Consider the following 17,524-nt stretch of genomic DNA (forward strand, 5'->3'; position numbering starts at 1 on the left):
CTCAAAACAATTATCCCTCGATAAAACCTAGTATCATTATCACTAGGGTTTAGTCTAAAGTTAACCGTGACTAATTAATAGTCTAGCTATTATTATTATTATATAAGCGTTAAACAACACTATATATAACTCATACTAATAGCCCAAATAATTATTTTAAGGTCCTAATAATGTTACTATATTAAAACATAAGTTATACTAAAGATAGGTTAGGTACATCTCACTTACAACGGGTTTCCTTGGAAACCGGGATCCGCTGGAGCAACGTTCCCGAGCCGAAAGGCTCTTCTTCTTGGAGCCGTCGGGCGCTCTGGGGCTTCCGCCTCATGCTAAGGAGGTTCCCTAGGCTTTTCGGGGGGTTTCGGGGGCTAGAGAGAAGTTCTAGAGAGAGGGAAGTTATGGGAGGTGTGAGGAATGAATGGAGGCCTCACCACTTATTTATAGGGGCTGGAGGAAGTTCACATCGTGAATTTTTAATATTCACGTCGTGAGCCAGGCTGGCTACAGCCAGGCGCAGCCTGGTGCTGACACATGGCATCGCACACAAGGTGGAAATCAGCCGATTTTCAAAAATTCATAACTTTCACATAAGAACTCCGTTTTCGACGTTATTTATATCCACGCGTAGGTAAAAACAAGATCTACAACTTTCATTTAGACTCCATCGGCTAATTCTCGGCCGATCTCAAATTTAACAGTAGGAGGAGTTTAGACTGCTAAATGACCGCGAAGAATTCGTAACTCCTTCATACGGAATCCGTTTTCGTCTATATTTTTACCGTTGAGTTCCTATTAATGAGATATTCAACTCTCATTTAGGTTGCGTAAGCCAAAACCCGCTCGAACTAAAATTCGAGATTCGGGTCGTGCACTGCTAAGCCGAATCTTAGAAAAATCATAACTTCCTCATACGAAGTCAGATTTTGGCGTTCTTTTTTTGTATGTTCTAGATTTAACATATACTACAACTTTGGTTTAGATCACTAAGGCTAAAAAGTCCTCCATCGTAAATTCACTATTTACGTCTCCCGGTGTCGTGCCGGTTTTGCCGTAAAACTTCGACGGGCCATAACTTCTTCGTTATAACTCGGATTTCAGCGTTCTTTATATGTACGGAAACCTTGAGACATATTCTAAAACTTGGTTAAGACTATTTATTATAAATAATCTTTTGCCGAAAAGTCGTTTTCGACACTTATTGCCTCTAAATTGACTAGCCCGGATCTACGGGCGTTACATTAGGTGTCTAAGTTCATATCTATTTCTGGAATGTACTTGACCCGATTAGCATGGTCCATTTAGGTTGCATGGCATCATGCATTTGGATAGACTAAAATGAGAGAAATAACATTTAAGGTTTATTAATATATTATAAGTTCTAAAGTCAGATGATAGTGGTGAATATTGTTTGCTTGGGAAAATGACAAAGTCACCCTTCACTGGTACTTGTGCTAAGGGTGAGGGTTTGTTGGACCTCATACACACTGATGTGTGTGGACCCTTCAGAACCGCCACAAGAGATGCTAACCACTTCTATGTGACTTTACTGATGATTTTAGTAGATATGGATATGTTTACTTAATCAAGCATAAGTCAGAGACCTTTGAAAGATTCAAAGAGTTCAAGCAGGAAGTGGAGAATCAGTTGGGCAGGAACATTAAGATTATTCGATCTGATCGAGATGGTGAGTATCTTAGCACAGAGTTCCCTGACTATCTTAACGAATGTGGAATTATCTCACAATTGAAACCTCCCAGGACACCACAGCTTAATGGTGTTGCTGAGAGGCGCAATCGAACCTTATTGGATATGGTTCGTTCCATGATGAGTCGAGCTTCGCTACTAATTTCATTTTGGGGGTAGGCCTTAGAGACTGCCGCCCATATTCTTAATCTAGTTCCTACAAAGAAGATTTCCAAAACACCTCATGAGATGTGGACTGAAAAAGTTCCTAATCTGGACCACATCAAGATTTGGGGTTGTGAGGATTTCATGAGGCGCGAGTCTCACGATAAGCTCGAACCTCGAAGTGAGAGGTTTATTTTCATCGGTTTCCCACAAAGATCCTTTGGTTACCTCTTCAGGAGACCTATTGATAATGTGGTCTTTGTAGCAAGGAGAGGAGTCTTTCTTGAGAGAGAATTCATGAGCCAAGGAAACAGTGGGAGGCAAATTAACCTAGAATAAATTCAAGAGTCAAGTGGTGAAGGAACCTCAAACCCTAGCAATCAACCTGATGAGGAAATTCCTGTTGATCCGACAGAAGAGTCTGTACCTCTGAGACATTCCACGAGAGTTAGGAATGCACCTGAGGATTACTATGGTTTCCATATTACTGCGAAAGGTGATACACTTATCAGTGATAGCACACTCGTAAGTTTGGATGAACCTAACAGCTACACAGAAGCCATGGTAGGCCCTAAGGATGCTAAATGGAAAGAGGCTATGGACAGCGAGATACAATCCATGTATGAAAATCAATTTTGGAACTTGGTTAACAATGTACCAGGTCGCAAGACAGTTGGGTGTAAATGGGTCTTCAAGAAGAAGACCGACATGGATGGTAATGTACACACTTATAAGGTGCAACTGGTTGCAAAGGTCTTTTCTCAAACTCCAGGAGTTGATTATGATGATAAATTTTCACCAGTAGCGAAGATTAAGTCTATTAGGGTTATGTTAGCCATTGCTGCATTTCATGATTATGAAATATGGCAAATGGATGTCAAAACCGTTGTCCTTAATGAAAAGTTAGCTGAGGATGTTTACATGAGTCAACCAGAGGGTTTTGTCAGTATAGAGTACCCTAATAGAGTGTGTAAGCTTGAGAAGTCCATTTATGGATTAAAGCAAGCACCTTGCAGATGGAATCTTTGCTTCGATGAGAAAGTCAAAGAGTTTGGCTTTTCGAGGAGTGAAGATGAATCTTGTATATATGTCAAGGATAGTGGGAGCATAGTCAGCTTTTTGGTACTGTATGTGGATGACATACTACTCATAGGAAATGACATCCCAAGTCTGCAAGAAGTTAAGTCTTGGCTTGGGAAGTGTTTCGCTATGAAGGACCTTGGAGAAGCTGCCTATATCCTAGGGATAAGGATTTTGAGAGACAGGAGTAAAAGACTAATTGGACTTAGTCAGAGTACCTACTTGGAGAAGGTGCTGAATAGATTCAGCAGGAAGAATTCCAAGAAAAGAGAGTTACCAATCCAGAGTAATGCCATACTGAGTAAAACTCAGAGTCCAAGTACAGAGGCTGAGATAGCAGAAATGAGTCGAGTACAGTATGCTTCCACTGTAGGCTCGATCATGTATTCTATGACTTGTACTCGTCCAGACGTGGCCTTTGCATTGAGCATGGTCAGCAGATATCAAGGGAACCCTGGCAAGGCTCACCGGACTACGGTAAAGAACATTCTCAAGTACCTACGGAGGACTAAGGACTGGGTCCTTACCCTCGGTGGGAGTGATGACTTGAGAGTATTGGGGTATAGTGATGCTAGCTTTCAGACTGATAAGCATAATTTCTGCTCTCAGTTAGGTTGGGTCTTTACCTTAAACGGAGGAGCAATTTCTTGGAAAAGTTCCAAGCAGGAGACAGTGGCTGATTCTACTTGCAAATCAGAGTATATAGCGGCAAGCGAGGCAGCAAAGGAGGCTATATGGCTAAAGAACTTCATTGGAGACCTTGGAGCTGTACCAGCTATAAAGGAGTCTATAGAGATTTTCTGTGATAGTCAAAGTGCAGTTGCCTTAGCCAAGGAACCAAGGGATCACGGGAGATCCAGACACATCGACAGAAAATATCATTTCATCATACATCTAATAGAAGAAGGACTCCTCGTGGCAAAGAGGGTATCATCGGATGAGAACCCAGAAAATCCCCTCACGAAGGGACTGGGCAGGGTTAAGCATCTCCAGCATACAAGGCGCATAGGGCTGAAGGATGATATTAGTTTTAGTAGTTAGATAGCTTTCAAATGTGTAAAGTGTAATTGACATTTGATGATGAATAAAAGTTGTATTTACTTATGAGTAAAGTGTTGCTATCCTTTGTCAATCGTTCACTATCATTTCATTTTGCATGTTTTGACTTCCAGAATAATTATGTTATGTTTTTTCATATTATTCAAATTCTCCACAGTCGGTCATATGTTGGAAGTAGATATGAATCAAGACTGTCATGGGTTGGCTTGTAGAGGTCTAAGATGTTGGACATAAGTGGTGCTACAACACTCATGAGTGCTCAAAAGTTCTGAGTATTGGATTCAACCCACGCTCACTAGTATCAGTTCATGGAATTTATCTCGACTAGTTGTGAGACGGTAGTATCATATAAGTCTTCAAACCTAGAGATATGACTTGTTGCGTATGAGTTAATTATACATTGATTGTACGAAAATGCATTCGTAACTCGATGTTATAAAACGTGCCTTTGTGTATGATTCTACAAGTAGTAGAACAAGCATATGAGTCGAAGTTTATCTGTTCCTTTTTGGATTAGAAGCAATATCTGGGCCCCTCAATGATTTTGTGTTGACCCATGTACCGGGCCCAGTCAGAACTAAGTTGATGTGTTTAATTAAGTTCTATGCCAAACAAATCAGGAATCGAGAAACAAGTTGTTGGACAATAAGTAAGACATTGTTCCATGTATTTGTCGAGCTGATATCTAGAACACAGGATTATATGATCACTTATTTAAATGACGTATCATTATCATCTCAGTTCTGCGAAACCTTGAAGAGCTACGATTGTTGATCGGTTCCTGAAGTCATTCTTGTAGTTATAGTTATTAGACTTATCCAAGTGGGATACTGTTGGATTAAGTGTCTAAGTTCATAACTATTTCTGGAATGTACTTGACCCGATTAGCATGATCCATTTGGGTTGCATGGCATCATGCATTTGGATAGACTAAAATGAGAGAAATAACATTTAAGGTTTATTAATATATTATAAGTTCTAATATATTAATAATATTATTTAATTAGTATTGATCAAGAATTAATTTGGAATTAATTAAGTGATCAAAAGAAGACTAATTAATTATATGGGTTGATTGTGTAAATCATCCATACATATATAGTGGGCTAATGCTACATGGATTATCAAGTTGGGCTAAAACCCATAGAATGCTCCATGGAGGCTCCATGGTGTTTATAGAACACATGGGTCATGGAAATGAAAAGTCATGACAATTAGGGTTTACATGGTGTAACCCTAATTGTAACACACTATATAAGCTTCATGTTCTTCACCGAAATCGGCCACTAAGAGAACAAGTGAGGGCTAGCTAATTTCTAAGTGTTATTCATTTCTCTCTAAGTTATTCCAAGTGCATTTGGTGTTGTGTGAGACATTTGAGGCATCACACTTGAGGTGCTAGGCTCACAAGGTTCTCAAGGAATTCAAGCAACTAAAGGTATGTATTTCTTGCTTACTTTTATGTTTAAAAGTTCCCCATGTATGCTAGATAGGTTATGAACCTTGGAAAAACAAATTTGCATGTATCATAGATAAAACATAGATCCAAGGTTTCTAGGGTTGCATGTACACCATATGAGTGTTAGAATGCTCAAAACCCTTTAGTGGTATCAGAGCCTAGGCTTGTTGGTTTGATACTTGATGCAAAATTGTGAAAAAAAAAACTCAGTTTTTCTGCACTCTGCAGCATGAACTCGCCGAGTCCATGGGGGGACTCGACGAGTCCATGAGTAAACTCATCCTACTCGTCGAGTAGGTTCTTGCACTCGACGAGTAGGAGCCACAAAATGCAGTTTTCGAGTTTTGTTGCTGAAATTGGACTAGAGACGTTACCCTAAACTGTTTTGGTGCTATAAAACTTGTTTTAGATGGTGTAGTGGTTATGCTAATCCATTTTCAATAGCTATTATCAAATTTTCAAGTTTTATATGGTTAATTTTATGATTCTTGAAATTGTTTATATGCATGTTCATGAACTTATGAGTTTAGAAGATCAGGAATTATTTGTAACTTACTTGTTAGTTTAATTCTTAGATCATTATGTGTTTTAATGGAATCCATAATTTGTCCTCAAGTTATGGATTACCAAAAGTCATTCTTTTAAAGTCCAGTAAAGAAACACATAGTTTACATAAAATGAAAAGTCTCTTATTTTATTAAACCATTTAACTCATACGTTATGAAAGATGAAAAGTTTTGAAAGTTACAAAACTTTCCCTCAAGTTTTGGAACATGTAAAGTCACTCTAAAAACTTTACTTCCAACCCCTAGAATTTTAAAAGTTAAAATTCAACCCTTATACTTTATAATATTATAATTTAATAATAATTATATATGTATAAGAAAAAGTCGTTTTACCGTTAGTAGGCCTCATTCACGAAGCCGGTCTATAAGGGGGGTATAAGATTGTTGCCTATAAAATGGCAGCTTAATGAGTGTCCACTCTCGCCCACCGCTTCCTTGATCGGTGGAGGGTCGTTAGCCGAACGGGTACGACAAGGACTTTAAATCTTTATTAAAAGTATGATGAATATAAAGTAACTAAAAGTTTTTTTATAAATACTCAATCTTAGTTACTTTAGGAAAATATGAATAAGGTGCTAACCCATGAAATTACATTTTGCACTGTGATTAAGTCGTTAGTGGAGCGTGTGTGGTTAACCGGCACACTAACATGGACTTAACAAGGTAGGAAAAGGGTAACTTAATATTTATCATAGTATCGGATGAGCGCGTGTGGTTAACCGGCACATTGATTGAGGGGTAAATATTAAGGGTAACAAGTAATTTGCATGGTTACTTCACACCTTGTTTTGTGATCCTCAGCATCCCAGTCACAAAACCTGAAGGGCACACTCGAGATTGAAACATGTCATTTAAAAGTTCAATGAATCTCAAAGAATATAGGAGTTTCAAAACCAATTAAAACCTAATAATTTATTTCGTTTTTCATGGTGGAAATTGGTGAATCCTCATTTACCTACCTTCAAATATTTTATACCTTGGATTACGGCATCCCTCCTCTAAGTTATAAAATATTGTGTTAGATCCTAGCCTTAATATTACATTTGTGTGTTTTATTAAGGATTGTCTTTATATCTAATCTAAACTTGTCTTTCTTATTTTCAGATGTCTTCCAACAATGCTGCTTATGGCTCAAACCCTACCGACTCCTTCTCTCTCATGAACCTTTGTGGGAGAGTCATCTTTAATGGATCCAACTTTATGGATTGGATCAGGAACATCAGGATGGTCACTCGGTATGTGGACAAAGAATATGTCCTCGACAAGGAGCTTAAAGAACTCGATCCGTCTGCTATTCCTGAGGAGATCGTTGAATATCAGGCCCATGAAAGAGATGCTACCAAAGTGGCATGCATTATGTTAGCCAATATGACAGCCGAGCTCCAAAAGTCCTATGAGGACTACTATCCTTTTGAGATGCACCAGGATTTGATGGACCGCTACCATCAGAGTGCTCGTCAAGAGCGATATGAAATCAACTCCTCCATGATAACAACCCGGATGAAGGATGGTGAACTCATCACGAGCCACATGCAGAAAATGAAAAGGTATGTGGACCATTTGCTGAAACTGAATGTGAACTTCCACGAGGAGTTAGCAATAGACATCAATTTGCACTCCTTACCTTCATGTTATGATCAATTTCGTATAAAATACCACACGAACAAGGAGGAAGTTACACTCAGCAAACTTCAAGGACTTTTGAAGACCGCGGAAAGTGGTCTTAAAGGTAAGTCAGTAGTTACCACTCCTACTCCTACCGCAGTCTCTGTATTGGCAATCGGGCAAGGCAAAGGAAAGAAGAGGAAGAACCCTTCGAAGGTGTAACGCCCGTAGATCAGGGCTAGTCAATTTAGAGACGATAAGCGTCAAAAATGACTTTTTGATAGAATATTATTTAGGATGAATAATCTTAACTAAGTTGTAGTATATGTTACAAGGATTCCGTACATATAAAGAACGCTGAAATCCGAGTTATAACGAAGAAGTTATGACCTGTCGAAGTTTCGCGACAGAACCGGCACGACACAGCGCGACGTAAATAGTGAATTTACATTAGAGCAATATTTAGCCTTGGCGATCTAAACGAAAGTCGTAGAGTTTGTTAAACCGTGAGTGTTCATAAAAATAACGTCCAAATCTGACTTTGTATGAGGAGTTATGATTTTTGTAAGTTTCAGCTTAGCAGTATGCAGCCCGAATACTCGATTTGAGATCAGGCGGTTTTTAGCCGAAACAATCTAAACGGAAATCGAATATCTCATCAATTGTAGTAAAACGATAAAAAGATAGGCGAAAACGGACGTCGGATGAAGAAGTTATGAATTTATAACGGAGTTTTCCTGTCCCGACCTACTAAAATAATATAATAAAAATAAATTCAAAATTAGCCAACGGAGTCTAAACGAAAGTTGTAGAGCGTAGTCTCACCTACGCGTGGATATAAAGAATGTCGAAAACGGAGTTCGTATGAGGAAGATATAAATTTTTGAAGTTTATTAACTAATTAAAATATTAAATTTAAATATAAATTTCGATATTATCCAAAGGGGGGAGTCAGTGACCCTATCCTCATTACGCCCAGCGTAATGTAATTTAGGCCCAGCGTAAATTGGGTTTCCAGCCCCCAATAAAAAGATGTCGAGGGCAGCCGAGTTCTTTGCTCATTTCTTCCCTTTCTCTCGCATTTTTGCATCGTTTTTCGTGCAAGAAATATTCCGAAGCCCCGGTATCATTCCCGAGCCCCGAAGCAAGTCTCGAGGCCCCGAAGATCCCGAAAAGTGAAATTCCCGAGCCGAAGCTCTGCCCGCGAGAAGCCAATTTTTGTGAAGATCTTCCAGATCTACCGAAGAATACTACTTCTACAAGCCGTAGTGTTGTCCGATCATCTTCTAATCAAGTGAGTGTGTGGTTACTTTCTTCTAACACATAAGTATGAAGTATTTGCTACAAAATACGTGCTCTGTGTTTATATATTGTTGTTTATTTGATATATTGGTGGAATGGATGAACTATATAGGTTTTAATGAGTTAAACTCTATATGTATTTTATATCTACAAATATGTTGGGTAGGAAATAGGTAGATGAGATCCGTGAGTATGGATTAGACCAAGAGGTTAGTTTTAGATCCGAGAGTATGGATCAGGTAAAGGGATAAAACTTGTTATTAGTCCGGGAGTATGGATTAAGACTAAGTTAATTATCCTTAGTCCGGGAGTATGGATTGGGCACAGCTATTGATCCGGGAGTATGGATCAGATCAGGATTAGGGTATAGTTACTTGTCATTATTCTGGGAGTATGGATTAGGTACAATTACTGATCCGGGAGTATGGATCATATCAGGAGGTTAGTTTTAGATCTGTGAGTATGGATCGGGTAGTTTTAGATCCGTGAGTATGGATCAGGGGAAAAGGTTAGTTTTAGATCCGTGAGTATGAATCAGGTGAAAATGTTAGTTTTAGATCCGTGAGTATGGATTGGGTGAAGAGGATAGTTTTAGATCTGTGAGTAGGGATCAGGTAAAGAGGAAAATTTTAGATACGAGAGTTTAGATCGTGTCGTTGTGAGGATCGATGGGGTGGGATAAGAGTTGCCTTTGTATGGTGAAATTGTACAAGTTTGAATGTTCTATATTTATAAATATATAATATAACATTATGGGATGAAAGCCCTATATGCTCACCAGGCTCCCAATCCTGACCCACTCAGTTTTCTTTGTGTCACATGTATCGATACGAAGACATATTTCACAGAGAGATTTAAAGGAGATATAAATCATTAGTGTAATTGAATGTAAGTTCTGTTTATGCTTATATGTCTGTATCGGAACATGACATCCCGAGGTTTTATTATTAAATGAAAATACATTCTCTTTGAGAAATGTTTTGATAAGTTATTATCATATCTTGTTTTGGGAACAAATTCCACAACCATTTTCTTTAAAAGATTACTCTAATTTTAAAAACAAAGCATAAACAATTCGGTCTTTTCTGGCCGTGAAAATGGGGATGTCACAGAAGGGCACCAAGGGGAAGACCCTTGATGGCTCCTCTTCAAGTGGAACCAAGAAAGGTTTTGTCACTCCATCTGCTAACCCTAAAGAGGCGGAATGCTTCTATTGCCATGAAAAGTTGCACTGGAAGCGAAACTGCCCAAAGTACCAGCAAGATGTGAAGGATGGGAAAGTTAAAACCAACCATGCAGGTACATACGTTGTATTGTCTAATAATTCACCTCATTCTAACTCTTGGTTCCTTGATACAGGTTGTGGTATTCACATATGTACTGATTTGCAAGGACTTAGAAGAAGTGAGAATGTGGAGCATGGGAAGATAAACATGATCATGGGGAATAGGAAAGCTTCACCTGTCACCAAGATTGGAGTTTATTCTTTATTACTAAGTAGTGGATTAGTATTAGATTTGAATAAATGTTGTTACTCGTCTGAAGTCATTCTGAGGTGGGTTCCATGTTGAGGAGTATTGTTGATCATCTGATGTCTTAGACATGTGTGGGTTGAGTCGATCTTCAGTTGGGAAGGTAGCATTCGCTTAGGGTTAAGCAAAGTTCATTACTTGTGTGTCACATTGGGCCGATGTGGTTATAGTAAGAAGGAAACCATGGATACGGTTAGGATAATGCAACGGATGACCCTGGAGGTGATGGGTTTTAGTCATAAGAACTTTCCTATGTGCGCATGCAAAACCCTAATGCTTGGATCTAGGCTTTCTAATTAAACATGCTTTGAATCCAAGACTTCTAATAACTAATTAGGTTAAATAACAACATTGAAATAGATCTAGAACCATACCTTTGAGTTCCTTGTTGATCTTGAGGTCTTGGAGCTTCTAGAGTCACAAATGTCACTCCTCTAATGGCTTACAAACACCAATAGCAAGGAAGATGATTTAGGAGAGAGGAGAGGGGAGGAAATCGTCCAGGGTTCTCTTGCTTTAGGAGAGGTGCCGATTTCCTTATGCCATGGGGTCTATTTATACTTGTAGACTCCTTAAGGGTTACAACCTAAACCCTAATTGGATAATCTTCTCTTAAGGCTATCCAAATCCATTCCATAGATATCTATATGGACGATTTTAGCTATCCTAAAACTGTTAGAATTCGTCCATACCATATCCATATGGATTTACAGTCTAAAGTTTAACTATCAAACAATTGACAGTTTATACCCCTTTATTTAATTAATCTCTTTAAGTCACCAAATTAATTCTAATTAATTCTATGACTTATATTAATCAAATAACAATATATTATTCATTATAATATATTAATAATATTTACTCTCTCTTAATAAATCATCCTATCAAGTTGTTATGGTGAAGGCAACCCAAAAGGACTATGCACAACCGGGTCAAATACTTTCCTAATATAGTTGCAGCCTTAGACACTATTCCAACAGGAGGTTCAACTGTTGGGTCGAGATCAGACTTGGTACTCAGTGTTAAAAAGGGATATGAAGAATGGAGCTGAGGCTTATGATTTTAAGATGTATGAGGACACTCCAGAGCGAGCACGATTATTCTTTTGGGTTTGAGGGCAGAGAGTTGAGAATTCTTTGTTCGGTTGGGTTTCGATAGCAGTTCAGTGGATGAGCCCTGCTGGGACGTGAACCCTTCTGTTTCTTGAGTCGTGATTCGGATGGTTGCTATGTTTGGTATGAGGAATCGGTAGCCGATTGTTGGATTATGTCTGGAGAGAATATGAAGGGTTGGTTTTCCTCCGAGATTGGGAATTACTATTGGGATCCAGTTGTCCAGAGAGGATGGAAGTTGTGTGGCATGAGATCCAATTGATGGTGCCATTTGGTTATTAGATTCGATCTGTATGTGGAGGAGCGATTTCGGGGGCGAAATCTAATTTAAGTGGGGGAGAATTGTAACATCCGGATTTCCAGGTATGATAAAATGAGTGTTTATTTTCGAAGTTATGAGGAGTAACTCGACGAGTTGGCGCCTTAACTCGTCGAGTAGGATCGCAGCTTGGTGACGTGGAAAATGAATGGACTCGACGAGTCGGCAAGCTGACACGCCAATCAGCGCTATTAACAGACACCCTAATTCTCTCGGGCCTGGGCCTATTTAAAGGCACTTATAGCCTCCTTGGCCCCTTCCCATCAGTGTCTTCGTCCCTTGAGAAAAACCCTAGAGTTATTTGTGAGTTCAAGAGGAGAAAGAGGCTAATTGGAGGTCATTTCATTGAGAAGAAGGTCAAGGGTGTCGCAAGGATCTCAGAGGAGAGTTGGTGGATCAGTTTCATCTTCATTTCAAGCTTCAGATCTGGTACAAGCTCATGTCTCGCTTGTGTTTGAGTAGATTTCTTTTAGTGGTTAAGTTACGGCTTGTATCACCTTATTGATGGGGTTTTGGGTGCATCCAAACCCTTTTTCGAGTTATTTTGTAGATATAGACCTTGTGAGGTCCAGAGAACCTGAAAGTAGGCGTCCATGAAGGAGTAACCTTGGAGCTTTGAAGCTATGAAGCTTCAATGGAGTCATAATGATGTATAGAGCAAAATACACCATGCATGAGCCTCAAGTTCAGACCTTTACATGACTTTTGGGTGCTAGAAGGCCAGATCTATAAGTTAGAGAAATAGATCTGACCTCAGAAGGTCGAATGAGTGTTGCCATGGAAGAAACTCGTCGAGTCCATAAGGGAACTCGACAAGTCAGATCGGGTTGCCCCGCAATTCATGACCAGTGGTAACCCATCGAGTGGAAGGTTCACACGACGAGTCGAGTGAGGATTTAGGAGGATCCAGAGGACACGCTTGGACTCGCCGAGTCACCCATGTGCACTTGACGAGTCTGGTCAAAGTTTGACCGTTAACTAGAGTTGACTTCAGTTGACCTTGGGGTTTTGGTTAAGCTGATTCAAGAGAGGTCAGAGAGGGGTAGAATGGTCTTCTACCCATCATTAGAGATGAGAACATGAGAGGATTTATTTAGAGATGTTATCCTGTTGATAAGAGGAGGCTAGGTCGGGATATTCAAGCCAGAGAGTTTATCCGACTTCATACGAGGTGAGTCTTCTCACTATACTTTACCTAGAGTGGTAATTATGTGTGACCGGAAGGTCTTATATGCTATGCAGAGTATGTGATATATGTTGATATGTGATATGTATGTGTTATGTTATGTTATGAGTAGCATGGAATGGACCGGAAGGTTATCATGATATGGACCGGAAGGTCAACAGGGTATGGACCGGAAGGTCAAGATTAGACGGACCAGAAGGTAAATGAGGAGGACCGGAAGGTCTACTAGGGTTGGGACGGAAGTCCCCTGAGACACATGGATCGGAAGGTCCCATAGAGTTATGGTCTTGAGTGGTGTATGTGTTGTATGTGGTATTTTGGAGAACTCACCAAGCATTTATGCTTAACGTGCTATGTGATATGTGTTTTCAGGTATTAGTGAGCATCGCGGGAAGGCGCCGACATGATCTGTACACACTGATGAAGATTTATGTACTTGAGATTATGGGGTTGTTTATTGAGATAATATGTGATACAATGGGTTTTGAAATTGTTCTTATGAAATTTATTATGATTTAAAAAGAAAAATTGTTTTGGAAATTCACGTTGTTACACAAGGCCCATTAGGGTTTTAAGCACCCTAAACGAATCGAACTCAACGAGGCAAGCACACCACCACCCGACACGACGGCCGATAGCGGCAGCCACCACCCTACGGTGGTGGTTTTCAGTTTTCTTTTCATTATCCAAATTGTAATTTACACTTTACAATGCTAAATCTCAAAATAAACACACACAGCCACCCAATGGTGGCAGGTGGTGGCAGCTACCACCTCACGGTGGTGGCGGTGGCTTCCTTGATTTTCCGACCAACAAACCCTCACACAACATCCACTCCTAGCAAAAAAAACACACACACACATACACACAGGTTCTTTCTTGCAAAGTGGATCCAGCCACCCACCTGGTGGTGTTGACGAAGGCAGCAGCAACCCAAGGCGGCAACATTAGCGGCAGATGGACGGCGGCAACTATGCCTTGCATGGAGATAGCGCTACGACAGAAGAAGGAACGAGAAAATATTGAACGACCCAACCATGCACCACAGCGGTCTTCCACGGTTGCCGGCTTTGATTCCCACAAATGAAACACAATAGGTAGCGACCAAAAGTCATTGCCGGCAACATCAACGATACTGACGTCAAACCCAAAAGGAAGAACGAAGAAATGAGGTGTTGATGGCAAACCGAGAGCTTCCAGATCGTTCCTGGCCCGCACGACGACGTCCTCCGCTTCACTCTTTGGTTTTCGTCGGCTCCTCCGGTTGCACACAGCGTCATCGGCAGCAGGGGCTGTTGAGTGGCGTCCGACGGTGAGGTTATAGGTAGAGGGATGGCAGTCGAACTCAACACTGGAGGCAAGGCATTAACCTAGAATGACGACATATGGCGGTCTTTCTCGATCGTAGACGAGGAGGAAGGGTGGTGCGGCTGGAGCTTGACGAACGGTTGTAGGAAGGATCCGGAGATGGTGGCGCCGATGAGGGAGGCATAAGGGGGGAAGAAGCGGCGGCTGTAGATCAATGAGTAGGGTTAGGGTTTAGATTGAGTTATATATCCCGTAACTTTGAAAGTTCACCCCATAATGGCAAGTCTGTTCCCTGTCTATACAATTCTTTTCAACTATGATCCAAAATTTACCATTTGAACCCTGCCTTCTGAATCCTTTACAATTGGAGTCTGAAGTTTACCTTTTTACCCCAGCCAACCAAAAACCCTTCAACTTAAGCCCTCATAATTATCATGGAGCCCCTCCTCTACAATTATTTTCAAATGAGGTCCATATGTTACTCTTTTAACCCCCAATCTCTTAAAGTATGACAATTAACTCATAGAGACCAACCTTCAACATATAATTATTTATTTTAGGGCTATTATTCGTTCATTAATTTATTCATTTATTAAATAAATAAACAGAGTGTTACAAGGTATGAATCCATACATGTTTTCATATCATTAGTAGATCTCATGAATTTAAGGCTTCTTTACCCTCTTTTAAGGTGAGATATGAAGCATATGAAGTTCCTTTGAGGCTTAGACATCAGATCTGGACCTTGAGAGGTCCAGAGAGTCCCAAGAACCCAGCTTTATGTAGTTACATAAGAGTATTGAACCAAAGACACCATTTTGAGGGTTGTTTTGGAAATTAGAGCTAGATGAGTGATGCTTGGACATAAAGGTCGAACCTTTACGTGATTAATGAGCCTTGAGTGTATAGATCTGAAGTTTGGGAAAGTATCTTGCACTAAAATGGGTAAATGCAAGAGAGTCTAAATAGACTCGCCGAGTTGAGCCGCTGACTTTGCGAGTAGCCTAGGGTTTTATCCCGATGAACTGAGTTAGGTGGTGACCCATCTTAGCTCGTTGAGTTGGAGCTTGCTGGGGTTGCCATGAATCAACTGGACTCGATGAGTCGCCCGAGTGCACTCAACAAGTCTGGTCAAAAGTTGGACTGTTGAATTTTGTTGACCATAGGGTTTGGTCAAGATGAGTGTAAGAGGTCAGGAAGGGTAGAATGGTCTTTTACACTTCTGAGAGAGAGCATAGGAAAGGAATAGTCTAGCCTTTGAGAGCCATTGTTAACTAGAGGTAATTTTTGTATGTGATTAGGCGGAGGCAAGATCAGTGTTTCGAGTACGAGATCATCCGAGTTTACCCGATGTGAGTCTTCTCACTATACATTACCTAGGGTGGTATCTATGAGTGGACCGGAAGGTCATACGTGTTTGCTTGAGATTACGTGTATTGTGATTTATGTATGCTATGTGTTATTCTGACCGGACCATAGGGTCCAACGATTTACGAGGCCGGAGGGTCCTCAACCAGACCGGACCAGAGGGTCCAACAAGCTAGACCGGGCCAGAGGGTCCAACGAGCTACGGGACTGGAGGGTCTCGCTGCGACACAGTGACCAGAGGGTCGTACAAAGTATAGCCACGAGTGGCAAATTGCTGTATGTGGTATTTTGGGGAACTCACTAAGCATTCATGCTTACCCTGTTATGTGTTATGCGTTTCAGGTACCCCAGAGGATCGTGGGAAGGCACCAGCATGATTGTACACACACTCTTGATATGGAGCTATGTTTGTGGATCCTGGATTTGAATTGTTGTTTTGAAAACTTTGTTGATGGATATTTGGATTTTGTTAATGAGAAACGAGTTTTTATGATGGTTAAAAATAAAAATTTTGGTGTGAAATTTTTGGTTGTTACACATAAACTGAAAACCGTAAGCTCAAAGCTTAGTGAGTTCCCCAAACTACCACATATCATACATAATAAACACATAATGGGCCTCCGCCCCACATTGGGCCTTGCTCGGCATGGACTCCTACTCGGCCTCGGGCCCCGCCCGACATTGAGCCTCGCTCGGGTTACAGATTTGTTATTCATTAGGCCCCGCCTGACATCGGGCCCCGTCTGGTACACATATAAACATATAATCATGCTAACACATACGATAATCACATAGTCAATAGCATACCATACAGTCATCGAGCCTCGCCCGACATCGAGCCCGCTTGGTATACATACTAGGGGTGAGCAAAAACCAAACCGCAAACCAAAAAAAACCGCATAAACCGAAACCGATGGTGCGGTTTTTAGTTTTGCAAAAACCAAAAATACTCGGTGCGGTGCGGTTTCTAGTCTCGCAAAAACCGAAAAAAAAAACAAATTGCGCCGCATATATATATATATATATATATATATATATATATATATATATATATATATATATATATATATTATATATATATATATATATATATATATATATATATTAAGTGTTGATATTTGTAAGAACAGAGAACTTATGACAATTAAAATTTCTATAAATATAAATATCTATATTATCTATCGTATGATAATTGTATATTTTTAAGCATACAGTCAGTGATATTTACAATAACAAATAATGTTTATGACATTTTTAACATTTAAATGTGAAGAATACTAGTGATGATAATATCATTTTTATGAACGCATTAATTGATATTATTGAATGTACATGTGAAACAAATATTATATTAAATTCGTATTATGTTCAAGTGTTAGAAACATGTTGGATGAGTGGTTATGTAATTTGATTTCAAACCAAGAGGTGGTGGTATCAGTTCATCTCCAAAAAATGATTAGCACTCCTCATCTAAGTCAAAGTAACTCGTCGAGTTACTTGAGTATTAGTAAAAAGGCAAAATGGAAACCAAGAAAAACCGCAAAAAAAACCGAACCGCAAAACACCGCAATAAAAACCACAAAAACCGAACTGCATAAAAACCGAACGGTGCGGTTTCTAAATTTCAAAAAACCAAAGTTGCGGTTTTCGGTTCGGTTTTGGCCAAAAACCGCACCGAACCGCACCATGTTCACCCCTAATACATACCAGCACATAACACATGCAAGAGTCACGCAGACATCTAGCATCCTAACATAATAATCATGGGTTGACATTAGTG

This window comes from Lactuca sativa, chromosome 2 (assembly GCF_002870075.4).
Source record: "Lactuca sativa cultivar Salinas chromosome 2, Lsat_Salinas_v11, whole genome shotgun sequence".
In the NCBI taxonomy this organism is placed as follows: Eukaryota; Viridiplantae; Streptophyta; class Magnoliopsida; order Asterales; family Asteraceae; genus Lactuca; species Lactuca sativa.